Source organism: Ahaetulla prasina, chromosome 1 (assembly GCF_028640845.1).
Source record: "Ahaetulla prasina isolate Xishuangbanna chromosome 1, ASM2864084v1, whole genome shotgun sequence".
Taxonomy (NCBI): Eukaryota; Metazoa; Chordata; class Lepidosauria; order Squamata; family Colubridae; genus Ahaetulla; species Ahaetulla prasina.
The window spans coordinates 234,872,774-234,891,091 of record NC_080539.1 but is presented as its reverse complement, the minus strand read 5'-3'; positions in this window follow the sequence as shown (position 1 = coordinate 234,891,091).

Genomic DNA, 18,318 nt, shown 5'->3' with positions numbered 1-18,318 from the left:
CCCCCCCCCCAGACTTCCCAGAGCAAATACCGGGTATTATAACCAACAATCACAAGCTAAAGTATGCAAAATATACATAACCTCCCACCTTTAAAAATTTAAAACTTTAGATCCCCTCACATTAAGAATAAAAAGATAGGAAAGAATAATAAAAAAAAGAAAAGAAAAGAAGCAATACCAACTTCACATATTACTTCTTCTTACAGTCCATTTTTAAACTTCCGGTTTGGCTCTGCTTCGTGCAGAAAGCAGCTATGATTTAGCTGCTGACTCCCTAGTCTGTAAAAGCTGTTAGGACATCGTAAATCAGTCCAACAGCTTGTATTCTTTCCTCCGGGCGAAGGAGGAAAGCTGAGCAATTAGATTTGAGGTTGAGATGCCCTTATCTGGTGGGAAGTTCTCCTTCTATAATCTGATAAGCTCCGGGCTAGGAGAGGCACTTGCCTTCATGGCAAACAAACGAAGCATCCAACCGCCACGACAAGAATTGATTTAATGACGGATTTAAACGTGGACGGAGCAAAAACTGGAGTTCTAACATCTGCTTGTAAGAAGATTGTGAAACCCTGAGGATTTATTGGCTGCGAAGATAGGAGAGAAGAAAGCAAATGGCGGTTTTGTGGAATGTGTGCTCTGAAAACGAAAGTAGAAATGCTTACTAACAGCTAGTGTTGAAGTAGAAGAAAGAAGATATATAGAAACATACTGACTAAACGGAAGATATGAGAATTTTATGATTTATATTTTTTCTCTTTTTGGGCTTGACTTGTTATATATATTTTAAATGGCTTTTAAGCAAATAGTGCCAAAAGTGTGTTGAAAAAGAAGATATATAGGAAGATACTGACTAACTGGAAGAAATGAGAATCTTATGATTTATATTTTTTCATCTTCCTTGGGATTATAGACTTAAAAGATAGGGTTTTTTTGAAATTTTCTTTTAAAAATTTTTCTTCTTTCTCTTTTTTGGTTTATTATTAAGCTATCCTTTTTTTTTTTTAATGGCCTTTAAGCAAATAGTGCCAAAAGTTATTAAAAACTTTGAAATTTCAGCTGAAATTTCTTCAGCTCAGATTCAAAAATTAAAAGAAGAAATCAAAAAGGAAGTAAGAAATTTTTTACAGGAGTTTTTGGAGAGTCATTTTTTAGAAATAGATCAAAAATTTGATGAAATAGAGAAAGAGATGTTGGATTTTAAGGAAATGGTGGAAGAGCAGAAGAGGGAAATGAAAATGGTAAAGGATGCAATTGCGCAAATATTAAGTTCTTGTATTCAGATGCAGGACGATCTTGCAGAATTTAATAAAACTAATTTAGAGTTGCAAAGGAAAATAGAAGATATTCAAAAAAATCAAAACAATTGGAACTTAGATAATAAGATGGAAGATATAAAGGCAAAGGTAGATAGGGCAGATGAAGAAAGAGTAATATTACAATATAGATTAATGGAATATGCTATAAGGGTGAGGGGGTTGAAACAAAATAGGAAGGAAAATTTAAAGGAGATTTTTACGCAAGCCTTGGCACAGATAAAGGTGTGAAGCCAGAAGATTTTGAGATTAATATTGAAAGAATTTATCGTGTTAATTCTTGGTGGGCAAGACAAAATAGAGTACCTAGGGATGTGGTTATTTATTTTACAACTAAAAAGGTTAGGCATGAAATCTTGCAAGCCTTTTATAAAAATAAATTTCAGATATTGGGACAAGATATAAAAATGATGAAGGAAATTCCTCCTAAAATGTTAAGAAACAGAAGAGAATTTGCTTTTTTGGTGGATGAGTTTAAGAAATATCAGATATATTTTAGATGGGAAGTCCCAATGGGTTTGTCACTGAATTTTAGAGGTAGAAAGTATTTTCTTAATTCAGTTATGAAAGCGAGACATTTTTATATTAATGTTTTAAAGAGTGGGAATCCTTTGCTGTTAGATGCTAAGTTAACTGGTTTGGAAATGATGCAAAATAGAATGGGAGAGGGGAGGAATGTTTAAGATGTGAATATGATGATTATGGTTAATTTTGGAATTGATTTGTTTAGGATATAAATTATAGGATTTTGTTATTTGCTATTTGTATGGTATAAATCTATGGGATGATATTATTCAATTGTGAAGGATGGAAAGTGAAATTTATGAATTTAGATAATGTGGATGTAATGATTTTAACTGCTTACTGTTATATTGTGGATGTAGTTTAAATGATTATTTATTTTAATTGATACGTTTATAGATAGTAAAAGTTATGAAGTTAAGCTGGAAATATTATATTTGAGAGATTTTATTTGAAATGATATTTGATTGATGGAGTAGTATTGGAAGATTGGATATTAAATCTTACGACAATTGAAGAAATATATAAGTGATGAAAATTTGAATTTGAGAAGCTGGATTGTAATTTAAGAAATGGACTTATGAAATTTGAAGGAATATATAAGTGGGTGAAAAAAAAAATTGAACTTTAGAAGATGGACTAATTTTTAAAATGGACTGTAAGAAGAACGGACATTAAATGTTATGGTAACTGAAGAAATATATAAGTGATAAAAATTTGAGTTCGAGAAGATGGACTGTAATTTGAGAAATGGACTTATGAAATTTGAAGGAATATACAAGTGGGGAAAAAAATTGAATTTGAGAAGATGGATTAATTTTAAAAATAGTTGTTCAGATCTTTGAAAGCGCAAAAAGAAAGGATACTGCAGTGATCAGCAGTTTCAGCAGCAAGTTTGGCACACTTCCTCTGCTGTTCCGAGTCATCATTTGCCCCATTCCATGCAAAGCTACAGTGTCCTGGGCTTCAGTCAAAAGGTCTAGCCCTAACTGCATCATGGTTTGCAATTTATTGTTACTATTCATGGTGCTAGCCTCAGAGCAATTGGTATGTATAACCTAGTATGAAGAAAAAAAATGATGGTATAGTGTTCATCAATATAAGTTGGCATTTGGTTAATTAATTAAAAAAGCTTATGGGAAAAGCTTTTATCTATGGCAATTGATCAGGGACACCATGCCCTCTTCAAGATAGACAAATGGACTAAGATTAGTGTCTTCTTTCAGAGGCCAGCTATTGCCTGCCTTTCAAGAGAAGTGGCGAATCATTGATGGCCACTATGTGAACTTGATGTGATTTATCTTCTTGTCCATGATTGTCTCAGACATTAGAATGGAAGGAGCCCCAGGAAATAAAGCAGAGCAGTAGCCTCTGTTCAACTTCCGGCTCAGTTAACTGGCCTTTAACTTGCGATATTGCCTAATTAAATCATTTCATCTATGAGATTACAATATTGCTGTTGATTCTATTTGAAATGCACACCCAAACACACAGACCTTAAAAAGCATTTCATGCAGTCAACTTCAAGGGAGAAAAACCATGATGAGAAACTGTGTGGATGTGGAAAATGAGAAACAGGCAGAAGTAAAATAGCATGTGTTTCCACTGAGATACATACCTTAAAAAGCAAATAAGGGTTCTTGCCATGAAAATACGTCAGCGAATGTTGGGTTTGCTCTGGAATGCAGCAGTTTTGTATGTAGTCAATAGAATATATGAAATAATTCCCAAAAATGCACATGATGTCTATGAAATGTTAATAGCAAAGTATTTTATAGTCAGGACATGATACATAGGGAGAAAAACACTGTTATAAATACAACTTTCATATATATATATATATATATATTGAAGCTGGTCCTCTTATATAAGAGGTAAGGAAGACTTGTTTTATTTGGAAAATGTCACAATGATAGGAAAGGCTGAATGACTCATGTCCAGTGGTGGGATGCTGCCAGTTTAACGACTGGTTCAGTGATTGCTGCGTGCGCGTGCACAATTTTACAAATATTAACCTTCTGTGTTACCACTTGGGAGTAATACAGCTAAGGTGTAGCAATCCGCTCTGCCGTTCCAATCAGCTGAGAAGATAAAGGTAAGTAAAGTGCAGGGATGGGTGGGTGGGCCAACCTGATCATTGGAGCTACCGGTTTGCCCGAACTGGTCCGAACCGGTGGAATCCCACCCTTGCTCATGTCTATCTACAGCTAGGATTCTTCAGTCTGTTTTCCTCCTTTATGGAACGAGAACAAATTGGGTCAGAGTCAGAAGAAAAAGACAGCTGAGCTGAGACAGGAAGGAAAGGTTGAATGCCCTGCAAATATCATTCCAACAGGAGTCATGTTGCAAAGAGAACGTTCAAAGGAGGTTAGATTACAAAATAGTGTGCAATTCTTCTGACAACTATCTCTACAGTACATCTGTTGCCCCTAGCAGTAAATAGACTGCTAGATGCCAGAAGTTAGCGCATGCGAAGTTGAATTTCAGCATGAAATGTACTTTCAAGATTTATCATAGGAAGAAGCATAATTATTGCTCCACGTAATACAGACAAAAATACACCGTATTTGCAAAGTTCCATATAGGTAGCCATGTTTTAGTTAGCTCATTGTTGCATTTAAGAAGAGAAGAGAAAAAACTGGCTCGTATAAATTCAAGAATTATCTCTGGAGAAGAATTAAATTTACTGAAAGCTTTCTGATCTACTTGTATATTGTCAGCTATGGTTGTATGTTCTCACATTCTATGAACATTTTGGGCTAATGAGAAGCTTAACTGTGTTCTAAAGTAAAATAAAACCAGTTTGGTGACATGCAGCAAAGGGCAAGCTTTGACTTTCCTAAGCTAGTATTCTAGTAGACATCTCTGTCCTAACATTCAGCCAAAATGATCTTCAGTTTCATTTTAAACTGAAGACTTTTTAAGACATAAAGAAGATATTCCAAGGGATTATCATTTCCTATGGTCATTTTTAATATGCTTGGCCTCTAGCCATTCTCAATTTAATTGGTTTATAATGCAAATATAAATCATACCTGAAGTTTCCTTCATGTGACAAATGCTTCTATTTCACTTTCTCCTCTGAATTAATAATGAGCAAATGTTCATAGAAATAGAACAGAACAGAACAGAACAGAACAGAATAGAATTTTTTATTGGCCAAGTGTGATTGGACACATAAGGAATTTGTCTTGGTACATACGCTCTCAGTGTACATAAAAGAAAAGATACCTTCATCAAGAATCACAAGGTACAACACTTAATGATAGTCATAGGGTACAAATAAGCAATCAGAAAACAATCAATATAAACCCTAAGGATACAAGCAACAAAGATACAGTCATACAGTCATAAGTGGAAGGAGATGGGTGACGGGAACGATGAGAAGATTAATAATAGTGCAGATTTAGTAAATAGTTTGACATTGTTAAGGGAATTATTTGTTTAGCAGAGTGATGGCGTTTAGGAAGAAACTGTTCTTATGTCTAGTTGTTCTGGTGTGCAGTGCTCTGTAGCGTCGTTTTGAGGGTAGGAGTTGATATACTGTAAGACAGCCTCAAAAGCTATGTAGATCTCGGGTTAAGTGGGGGGGAGGAGTACAATAACTTTAACTCTTAAAGTCCAGCTGACATAGACCAATCATTTCTGTGCTGGATTAACCACCACAAATCACTTACCTTTGATGACAATTATGAGATTTGTTTTCTGAAGTCAAAGCCCTGATCAATTTTGGAAAACAGTGTAAGTTACTACACATAACCTTCTTGAATGTAGCATTCATTTATAAAACAGCAATCCACTTCCTGATGTCAAAAATTCCATCCTCCTTTGACTAATATTGCTACCAAACCTATTTAGAGAAATTGAACAGTTTCAGCATTGAGCCTAAAATATCTATTCCTTGAATGTGTGTTTGGAATTTTGGAACAATGTCAGGAAAAAAAATCCGATTTTCCTTTCTTTTAACATGTCCCACTTCCCAAACTCTGGGAAAAAGTCCTACCTGCTAAAGCCTTGTTTTCACCCAATTTTTCATTGTATTTCAGTTACATAATTCACAGCAATAATAAGGAGTCCTTGGTCTCTCTGAGCTTGGTTTTTTTCCCTGCAGATTTTTCATTACCATACTAGGTAATATCATCAGTGCAATGATGGTGTTATGGGGTTAATGACACATCTGCAAGAAAACAATCAAGTTCAGAGAGTATCAAGGATCTCTTATTTCAATCCTGAGCTATAAATATTCTCCTCTATTGGCATAATATTGCACAAAATGGGGAATAAAATTGCCTGGATGAATATTATTTTGTTGTCGTGTTAAGTGACAAGATTAAAGTCACATTCATGATTCATGATTGTTGCCACTTTTGGCTTCAGTCCAGTCCATTTTTGTCTTAGCCATGCCTGTTGCTGGAAAATGGACCTTGAATGCTTTCAGTTAAGATAATATGGATCTGGATAGGAAAAACATATCCTCTCCTTTGCTTTATATTTTATTAAAATGAAAAAGTTGCTCCTCTAATGTGCCATCTTTGGAATAATCAAGACTCAAGAGAGAGATATTCCCACTCTTTGCAGGAAATAGATCCTTTGAAAAGTTACATCTGTCATGTCCTCTGTTGTGGTCCGCCAGCAGCCTGCGGAGCTGGCAGGGGAGATGGACAGTGAAGAGGCTGGGGAGGAGAATGGGTCAATCCTGGAGTCAGGGGAAGGCCCAGATGAGGTCTCTGCATCGGAGGCAGAGATGGGGCCAGGGCCATCTGGGAGTAATGTGCGGACTCCAAAGCCTCCAGAGGCGAACAGCAGAGAGGCAGAGGTACAGGAGGAGCCTGTTCCTATTGCACGCATGCAAAGAGCCGCCAGAAGGCAAGAGCAGTTAAAGCAAAAAGGACGACTCGGGAGTAAGGCCAGGAGATGATTGGCCCCTCCCATAAGACTTAAAAGAGAAGCAACTGCTCTTGGGTTCTTTGTAAGAAAGCAACATTGCCAAAATTGTTTCTTCTCTCCTGTTTCCAAACTTTTTGTGGTTCTTGCCAAGAAAAGCCTTTGGCAGGGTGCCAAAGAAGACAAAGGTTTGTGATTAGGCAGAATAACTTTTTATGAGGGTCTCTGTTTTGGACTTAATTTGGACTAAACTGAGAATGAAGTAATTCTCAGCTGTTCTAATAAAATATGTTTGTTTAGGACTGATTGTGTCTGGTAATAATGACTTGGCCTGGGTCACAACATCCTCAACTTCTTCTTTGCAGTGTAACAGCCATGCTCCTACTTTTATATACTGAACTTGTTTTTGCCAAGTGTCAGGTTCATGATCAGGTGCTCAGGCAAATGGTGTTTTTGGATCCAGAGACTATAAGCACACTAGTAAATAAAGGAATTTTAAGCTTTCTTTTTTAATTAACTCAAGCAAACAGATTGAAACACATAACATGAAAACCATACCTTCCAAGCAAGATGACGCCCAAATCTCTTATAAGCTGGCAGCAGCTCCTTCACAATGACAGCAGAGATACCTATCGGTGTCCAGTTTCCACAGTATCTAATACTAGGTTCCATATAGAAGCTTCCCATAAGGAACAATAACTCCAAGGGTGTTTTTTTAAAAAAAACCAAAACCTGGCACCATGACTTCATAGCCTGCTATGGTCAGCAGACTGAAGACCTGACCTTGATTGGCTGGCACATAATTCTGGGAAGGGAATCAAAAGTCTGAAACAAGCTTTGAAGACATGTCATCATCCAAACTAAGTAATATCATCAGTGCTAGTAGCAAGGAGTGGTGTTTGCTCTCATTTTTATAGTCTAGTGGCTTGCCCTGTCACTGTTGAGGGGAGTTATCTTGGTAGTTCTTTGATTAGAATGCTTGGTGTTACCTCATTTGGCAGTTCCTTGACTGGATACTATTTGCTTTCTGATTGTTAGTCTGATGTTAATCACTGATGTGCAGTGATGATGTCACCTCATTTGGGTAATGAAATATCAGCATGAAAACAACCAAGCTTAGCATCAAGAACCCATCATTTCATCCCTGAGCTACATATATTCTCCTTTATTCTTAAACGTTATGCCCTCTGACAGTTGAAGGCAGTTCTTCACCTACAGTAGTGGCCAAAATTGCAGAAATCTTTTGGGAAAAATTCATTTTTGAGGTTTGATGGCTAATAACCTAACTTTTTTTGTGTGGGGGGGAGTTTCAAGATAATCATATTCCACTGTTGGAATAGCCCAGACATTAATCCAATTGAAAATCTACGGAGCCAACTAAAGAAACTTGTTAGTCAGAAGCGACCCAGCAATAAAACCCAGTTAATAAGAAACAATCATTCAATCTTGGTTTCACATTATAACAGCTACAGAACTAAAAGACTTGGTTCACTCCATGGGAAGACACTGTAAGGTCATAATTCATGCTAAAGGTTACTCAACAAAGTATTAACTGATGTGATAGTTTTTCTTATATCTTGTTTTTTTTTATGGTGATAATTTTTGTACATCTTGCTTTTTCTACGTGTTTCACCTTTCTTCTTTATACTGCAACTGCTATTCCAGTAGCAAATCTTTCAAAAATTATTGCATTACATTCTTGATCAAATTATCTTTCCATTGATGTATAATTTTATGGTACTTCTCCTCCCCCCCCCCCAAAAAAAAACCCCACATTATTAGCTAGTTTTAGAAAATATACTTTTCCCAAAAGGTTTCCACAATTTTGGCCACTACTGTATATAGGCTTAGAAAGTATCCTTATGAATTTGTTAATTTGTTCTTTGCTCTTTGATCATAATGTGGGGTAATGGGGGGGCCCTGGGGAATACCCCAATGCCCATAGGTCTGAAGGACTGACTACTTCATACTGCTGTCTGGTTCTTGAGGAGGACAGTTCTTTTAACACTAGCAAGACTAATGAGTAGTTGGAGACTTCCCGTGTCTGTCATTGAAATGGCAAGTAGTTGATTGATCTGAGATTTAACGTGAGTGTAAAACTGCTCTAACAGATCAAACCTTATTTCTTACTTATATCAAGGGGGCAATAGTACATTGGTGAAGGTCTTATTTTTTGTTGATATTATAGATGTTTTGCTCACATACCTACTCATGTCTGCCTTCAGATAACGGTGAAGTGCAATTCTGTTTATCGAGGTAATTCTTCAGTAGCTACAAATAAAGGTGACTTTGAAGAAAACAAAACAGGGCTGCTTCAATGAAAAATGTAACATTAAACAAAACACTTCTAAGAAATAGCCCTCAACTAAGTTAAATTTCTAGTATAAATATATAGGGCATTTAAAGCATATATGCATGATTATTATGACCAAATATAATATCAAATGCTTTTTAATAGCTCCATTTAAACATATAGGTTACAGAATATTAAGTAAGCAAGAAGAAGTTGTCTGTCTAATAATGGAAATATGGTTGCTCTACTGCCTTTATGGAATTTTGATTATTTGGGGTTCTAATATAAAAACCATTAGTATTTCACGAGGCTGTGAGATGTAGATTATTAAACTTTGAAATCATCCAGAATTGCGAGAATAATACTTTCCACAATGCAGCTCAATCAAAATGTTAATCACCAGGTAGTGCTGGGCTAAATTTGCCTTTTTATTGAGATTTTATTTTTCTGTTGGATTATGATAATTTCCCAGGACAGTGACATTTTATCTATACACGGTGCACTCCATTGCAACCAGACACAAAGGAAAGAATAGTTTGCCATCTTTTCTCAGCGTTCCTCAATATTATTCAAAGTAACTTGAAACAACAAACAAGGCTTTCATCCTTTGGAAAGCTGTTGTTTAGCCATAAATAAAGTATTCCTTCTTTTTTATAAAGTATTTGCTGCTTATATACAAGTATGAAACCTTCATATGAACATTTGGGAAGATATGTTAAAGAATATGCCTCTCTGAATAAAGTACAGTATATGTCATCATTTGATTTACTTCTTGTTAGTTTGGTTTTCTTCTTGAGTGTGTGTGTGTGAAAAACATGTATTTGACCTGAGGTGGCGCAGTGGTTAGAATGCAGTACTGCAAGCTACTTCCACTGACTGCTGGCTGCCGGCAATTTGGCATTTCGAGTCTCACCAGGCTCAAGGTTGACTCAGCTTTCCATCCTTCCGAGGTGGGTAAAATGAGGAACCAGATTATTGGGGGCAATAGGCTGATTCTGTAAACCGCTTAGAGGGGGCTGTAAAAGCACTATGAAGCGGTATATAAGACTAAGTGCTATTGCTATTGCTATTTGTCCATCTTCCCCCCACCCTCCAAAACTGTGGTATTCTGAAATGGCAAGATGTCAACTGCAGAATTTAAAATTCCCAGTTTTAGAATTTGATATTATTTTTCAGCCAAGTATCCTCTATTCCTAACCTACAGAGAAAATATTTAAAATGTGGGGATATTGTTGTAAATCACTATAGTGACGTATTTATTTTATTGATAAAGAAAATGTACATGCCCACCCAACTCACCGATGGTGACCTCTGGCAGCTTACAGAAAGAATAATTATATTATAATTAATATCATACCATCATATTAAAACGGTAAAGATTTCCATGTCACTTGTATCCGACTCTAGGCATAGTGCTCATCTCTGTTTCTTGGCTGAGGGTGCCAGCATTGTCCGAATACAATTTCCTTGGTCATGTGGCCAGCATGGCTATATGCCAAATGCACACTGAACACTGTTACCTTCCCACTGAAATGGTACTTATTAAAAGCATGCTTTTGAACTGCTGGGTGGGCAGGAGCTGGGGCAAGTAATGGGAGCTCCCCCCATTGCACAGTGCTTGGGTCTTGAACCAGGGATGTCAGCTCTCCAGATGACAAGCTTAGCATCTTTAACCATCATGCCCCCTTTTATATTATATTATATTACATTATATGATGATAGGCTAGGATAGGACAGGACATTATTATATATTATTATATTATTAAGCTTATGGCATATCATACCTGGACTAACAATATAAATTTACATTTCAACTAAATTAGTATATATTATATTATTATATGATCATTATCATTACACTGAACTATATGTTAGTAAATGCTGATGCAGCTATACATCACCAAGTGATATCAGAATAAACTATGGTCAAAGGTTTAACTGATAGCAAGGTCCAAATGTATGGACTGAAGGAGGAATAGAATAAGGTCTGCCAAAACGATGCCACCGTACCTTTGTTTAGTCTGTATAAGACATTTGTCAAAATGTGATCTCAGATTATTTATTTATTTTTATTTATTTTATTTTGTCACAACAATATATGTAGGTATCATACAAAAGATTATATAGTAAATAAACACATATATGAGTAAATATAAGGAGGTATAAGCATATATAAAGGAAGAAGAAAAGAAAAACAATAGGACAGGAATAGTAGGCACGTTTGTGCGCTTATGCACGCCCCTTATGGTCCTCTTAGGAATGGGGTGAGGTCAATAGTAGAAAGTTTTTGGATAAAACTTTTAGGATTATGGGAAGAGACCACAGAGTCAGGTAAAGTATTCCAAGCACTGATGATTCTGTTACAGAAGTCATATTTTCTGCAATCTAGATTAAAGCAGTTGACATTAAGTTTAAATCTATTGGTTGCTCTAGTATTATTGCAATTAAAGCTGAAGTAGTCTTTAACAGGAAGGACCAATGTTGGTAAGTCTAACAATGACGAGATTATTCTTGTTCTCTGCATGGAAATTGTACTGCCATCTGACAAATGTGTTTGCTATGATGAGTGAAGTATTTCCCAGTATAATTATGAAACTGCTTCCCAGCTCTTCACCCTTTTGACAATTAGTAGTAATCATTTGCCACATCACAGAGCCTAGCTGGGAAGCTTCACAAAGGACTTTAGTAGGATATTTCTATATAAATATAGAAGAGAAGAGAAGAGAAGACAACACATAGTGACAGCTATAAGATGGATGAGTATTTTGCTGGCTTTGCTTCCTTTTGTTTTCTAGAAACATCATCAAATGGATCAATTTCTACAAAATCAGAATGGCAAAAATCTGAGATTTATTACAATAAACATGGAACAGAACAAAACTGACAGAGATTTGAATACTTAAATTAAAAAGTATCCAGGTTTCTTTATTGGTGTAAATGTCCTGCCTTTTTTACTACGTTTAACATCCTCCTTGCTGCTGGCTTCCTTGCCATGATGCTTGCTCCTGGGGATGAAAGCTATGGTAAATCTAGACAGCATACTAAAAAGCAGAGACATCACCCTGAAAACAAAAGTGTGTATAGTCAAGGCTATGGTTTTTCCAGTTGCAATGTATGGCTGTGAAAGTTAGATCATAAGAAAGGCTGAGTGCCAAAGAATTGAGGCCTTTGAATGATGGTGCTGGAGAAGACTCCTGCGAGTCCTTTGGACTGCAAGGCGAACAAACACGTCAGTCCTAGAGGAGATCAACCCTGACTGCTCTTTAGAAGGCCAGATCTTGAAGATGAAACTCAAATACTTTGGCCATCTAATGAGAAAGAAGGACTCACTGGAGAAGAGCCTAATGCTGGGAAAGATTGAGGGCAAAAGACGAATGGGATGACCGAGAATGAGGTGGCTGGATGGAGTCACTGAAGTAGTCAGCATGAGCTTAAATGGACTCCAGAAGACATTAGAGGACAGGAAGGCCTGGAGGAACATTGTCCATGGGGTCGCAATGGGTCAGACACGACTTCGCAACTAACAACAAACATCTTCCTAGTAGGATAGTTATGCATTGTGTCCTTTAGCCTAGAAATAATTGGTTCAGGACAGAGGAAGGTTTCAGCAGGTTCTGACCAGTTCTGGAGAACCAGTAGTGGAAATTTTGAGTAGTTTGGAAAACCGGTAGTAAAAATTCTGACCGCCCCCACCCCCATCTATTCTCTGCCTCCCAAGTCCCAGCTGATTGGGAGGAAATGGGGATTTTGCAGTAAGCTTCCCCTGGATTGGGGAGAGAATGGAGATTTTACAGTATCTTTCCCTTGCCACTCCCACCAAGCCACTCCCACAGAACTGGTAGTAAAAAAAATTGAAACCCAGCACTGGTTCAGGTATGGGAGAAATTTTATTTAACTGCTTTTAAAACCAAAATTTGAAAATGCCATAATTTATTTATTTATTTATTTATTTATTTATTTATTTATTTATTTATTTATTTATTTATTTATTTTGTCACAACAATATATGTAGGTATCATACAAAAAGATTATATAGTATATAAACACTTATATGAGTAAATATAAGGAAGTATAAGCATATATATATATATATATATAGGAAGAAGAAAAGAAAAACAATAGGACAGGAACGGTAGGCACGTTTGTGCACTTATGCACGCCCCTTATGGTCCTCTTAGGAATGGGGTGAGGTCAATAGTAGAAAGTTTTGGTTAAAGCTTTTAGGATTATGAGAAGAGACCACAGAGTCAGGTAAAGTGTTTCAAGCACTGATGATTCTGTTACAGAAGTCATAGTTTCTGCAATCTAGATTAAAGCGGTTGACATTAAGTTTAAATCTATTGGTTGCTCTAGTATTATTGCAATTAAAGCTGAAGTAGTTTTTGACAGGAAGGACATTACAATAGATGATTCTGTGAGTTAAACTTAGGTCTTGTCGAAGGCGATGGAGTTCCAAGTTTTCTAAGCCTAGGATTTCAAGTCTGGTGGGATAAAGTATTTTATTGTTTTCAGAGGAATGGAGAACTCTTCTTGTAAAATATTTCTGGACACGTTCAATTGTATTGATGTCAGAGATGTGGTGAGGGTTCCAAACAGGCGAGCTGTATTCTAGAATTGGTCTAGCAAATGTTTTATATGCTCTGGTTAATAGTGTGGTGTTTTTGGAAAAGAAGCTACGCAAGATTAGGTTTACAACTCTTAGAGCTTTTTTTGCTATGTAGTTGCAGTGGGCTTTGGCACTTAGATCATTTGACATGAAAACTCCAAGGTCTTTAACGGGATGGGGGTCGTCTGTAAGGTAACGTCCATCTAGTATGTACTTAGTGTACATACTAATCATCATCATAATCATCATCATCATCAGGGGTGGGGGTGGGGAGTCAGAAAAAGTAAGTATGTGAAAAGGCATACTGAAAAATTGTTTCTCAATATTTTACTCTGTCTAGGTTTAACTTTAGGAGATTCTACGGTCCACGTTTTCAAAGTAAAGAAAAACCAAATTTGCAAAAGGACAACTTGGTGAATGAAATTGCATTTGGAGATTATTAAAAAGCCAACAAAAGACACCATGGCAAAGAATGAATTAATTGTTTAAAAAAAAGACTGCTGCAGAGATCAAACACCAATCAATAAAAAGCATGAAGCTCTTTTGAATCCAGAGATGAGCACCATAGAAATAGGTGATGATCTTGGTAGCCTCAAAAGAGGGGATGAAGTTGAAAGCCATTTTGGAGTCATGTAGATTTCATCCAATCTTCTTTTTTTTCCCCTGTTTCATACAACAGTGGAGTCATTTCACTTCTCTAGGGTCAGCAGTCACTAAAGAACAAACTTCAATCTTGAGGTGCCTATAATTGTAACAGAAGGTTTTCTTCTAAGGAACTACTGTATTATAATGTACTTAAAGATTCCAGAGGGAGAAAAATCAAAGAGGCCTTTCATGGAAGTAGAAAATTTGATATGACAAATAGTTAACAAAAGGGAGTGGGGAAATCATTTAACAGATGAATTGTGCAAGGTTGTAAGGATGCTGCTGTGCTTTGCGTTCTCTTCCCCCTTGGCTCTGAATGCTTTAAGTGAATGCACTGGAAATAAGGCTCTTGCAACAATTACTTGCACTCTGGAGATCCTTCAGAGTTTAGTTTTGTTTGGGGGGGAAAAAAGGAGGGCCCATTTCAGAACAGGATGGAAAGTGCTCAAATTTAAACTTTAATAACAACCATTATGCAACACACAGTGCACAAATAAAGTAGATAAAACAAAGCAATCCGTGCTTGTCCTAAAAAAAGGCTACATCTGTGTTCATACGATGCCGTAATTATGACCAACGAACCATATACAAAAATGTTCTTGTGCTTAAGTGGTAGGTATACAATTTCTTCCAACTTCTTAAATTTTCAGATATATTTTGCCCCTGTAGAACATAAGTGTGCTATGTTGCTGTGGCTTTGATGCTATAATTGGGCTCTTCCAACTCCTTTTAACGTCCTACTTGTGTCAGCAGAGAGGACCTACTTCAAAGAACTCTAACTATTGGGATTCAGAAGAAGAGCCTTCTTTACCACACTTGGGAACATCCTACCCTCTAATGTAAGATCTGGTCCCACTCTTCTATGCTTCTGCAAGAACCTGAAGACCTGGCACTGCTGATTGACCTGGGGACTCAATAAGGGAGTTCCACACTGGAGGCAGCAGTTGGTTTGATGGCAGACTCCACCTCCTACCCGTGCCCCTTGTTCTTTGCTCTCTGCCCATCTTTTTCATTATCCTATTGATGTATTTATCTCATTGCGTTCCTTTGCCATTGTTTATTTTATGGTTCTACTATTTTAATTCTGTTCTGTTCACAGACTTTTCATTTCTTCCTTTTCATTGTTGTAAGCCATCTAGAGTAGACCCATGGCAAATAAATTTAACAAAAAGCTAAATAAATAAATAACACAGTCAATTTTATTTCTGTTTTCCACCTGGTGATGTCCATTGCTAGAGGTGTCATTTTGATTGGATGAAGACAATGTTAACTGTGGAGAAACCATTGGAGGAGCAGAAATCAATAAGCCATTCTCCTTCTTCAGTTCAGTTTTCTATGCCATACAGTGCAATATACAGTATTTCTCTTTAATATTTCCACTGAACATTAATGGAGCTTTGGCATTCCAATCTCCAACCACAAGCTTGCACGATTTGTCAATTTCCAACTGGATTTGATCATGAATCTCATCAGCTCCTCTTCTAACAAATGTTATCAGTATCAGGAAACCATATGTGTTTGTAGCAAGGGATCTGGGGCAAGTGTTAAAAATTGGGTTGTGTCTTCATGACACAATACCCAAAACTTATATGGTTGGGTCCAATGCTGGGATGTAAACATGAAAGAGCAAGGTTTGCATCATAGCAGCTAAACTCATGTTTTATCATTTTTGCATCGCTGTGGCTAGTAGCCAAAGCCTATGAAATAATCCCTAATTGGAAGTTTGAACTCAACCAAATAAGCAAGCATCTGCTTTCAGGCGAGGACTACAGCAGTGGCCAAAATTGTTGAAACCTTTTGAGGAAAGTGTATTTTCTAAAACTAGCTAATAACTTTCTTTTTTTTGGGGGGGGGGAGAAGTACCATAAAATTATACATCAATGGAAATATAATTTAATTAAGAATGTAATGCAATAACTTTTATGAAGGATTTGCTATTAGAATAGCAGGTACAGTATAAAGAAGAAAAGTGAAAAACATAGAAAAAGCGAGATATACAAAAATTATTACGTCAGTTAATACTTCGTTGGGTAACCTTTAGCCTTACAAAGTCTTCCCATGGAGTAAACTAAGTCTTTTAGTTCTGCAGCTGTTATAATGTGAAACCAAGATTGAATGATTGCTTCTATTAACTGGGCTTTATTTCTGGGTCGCTTGTGATTAACAAGTTTAGTTAGTCGGCTCCATAGATTTTCAATTGGGTTAAGGTGTGGGCTATTCCCAGGCCATTCCAGCAGTGGAATATGATTATCTTGAAACTCCAAAAAAGAAAAAAAGAAAGAAAGAAAGAAAGAAAGAAAGAGTGGCGTTATTAGCCATCAAACCTTAAAAATACACTTTTCCCAAAAGGTTTCCACAATTTTGGCCACCACTGTATATTGAAAGAGGAAAAAGATGATGTTCTAAACTTTTAAAGAAGATACATCAGTTGAAGGAAATGGACACAGTTCCCTCTAACCAGTTCCTACTTGTTAAAGGACTAAACTTTAAGCACAAACAAAAAACCCTATGGGAATAAAATGGTGACAGATAAAATTGTTGTCTCAAATTTAGGCAGCCACATTCACTATTCTCCAAAGCTTTAGCAGACATAAACAGATTGTCTAATAGCCTCATTTTTTTTAGAGGTGCAGCACTGTGTCCGTTTGTTTATTTATTTAAAATAAATAAATACATACATACATACATATATACATACATACATACATACATACATACATACATACATACATACATACTGTGTCCATTCAGAAAGGTGTCCACTAAGTCATGTGTTTCTTGATTGACTACTTTGCTCTAGTACTCTAGCTCCATCCAACCCCATTGCTCCACAGGGACAAAGACATGATCTGTCCTTCCTGCTCTATTGGCTAGGGCTATAAACAACCCATTGACAGGAAACCAAAGAAAAAAAAGCAGAATCACAGGGCTCTGGTTGGTCAGGACCACTTGAAATGATGCTCCTCAAAACTGCCACATTTTGTTCCAAGACCGAAATACTTGTGCTTTGCTTTGGGTTTGGAACAACCTGAACAATCCTTTAGGACACTTTGTACATATTCAGGGTATAATTGGAATGTCACCTGACTGACATCCTCTGAGGCCAGGATTTAAGCAGAACCAGAACTCCCTAGTATTTGTTCAGAAGACTGAGAAAAGTAAGGTTGCCTCCTCAACTGGGAAGTCAAAAAAACATTTCGGAAGAAATAAATGACAAAATATTTCTATCCTTTGGCTAAGAAAACTGTATTTTTTCCATGATGTCACCAGGAGTGGAGCTGGACTCAATGAATACTTGACATTTTAAATATTCATTACATTGGGCATATTTTCCCTACTAAATATAAACTATTAAATACCCTTGCTTACGATGTCCCAAATATTCTGTAAATTTTCAATCCAAAAAGAGTCAAATATGGAGTTCCAGTCTCCAAAGAAACCAAAAAAAGAATCATACTTCTTGTTTTCAATTAGGCTTTCTGATTGATATCAATCCAATGGAAATACATCTCACTAAAGTTTAAATAGGACCAGCTGTGTGCCATCCTATCAGTGTCACCTCTTAGTTACTACACTAAGGACACTAACAAACAAACTTAACAAATAAGTTTTCTCCCGGATGCTCTGTCCCCAACCTTCGGCCTTTCGGGACTTCCAATAGTGTTCTCATCAACACCAAAAATAAACTTTATGCACCTTACTGCTAGTCATATTCATCTTCTTTTTCCTTCCATCTTTCCCAGCACTGTGGATTTCTCTAGGGCAGTGGTTCCCAACCAGTGTGCCGCGGCACTAAGGGGTGCCGTGAGATCTTTTGAGGGTGCCGGGAACTTTTGAGCTACGGAGATTTTAAATATCTATTTCCTTATAAGGGTGCCGGGAACTTTTGAAAGGCTTTCCAAGGGTGCCTCAAACAAGAAAAGGTTGTGCCTCAAACAAGAAAAGGTTGGGAACCACTGCTCTAGGGAATTCAGTCTTTGCATAATGCATCAGTTCAGCTACTCAGTAAAATATTTATTGTATAATTATTCTTCCAGTGTGTAAATGGACGATCATTT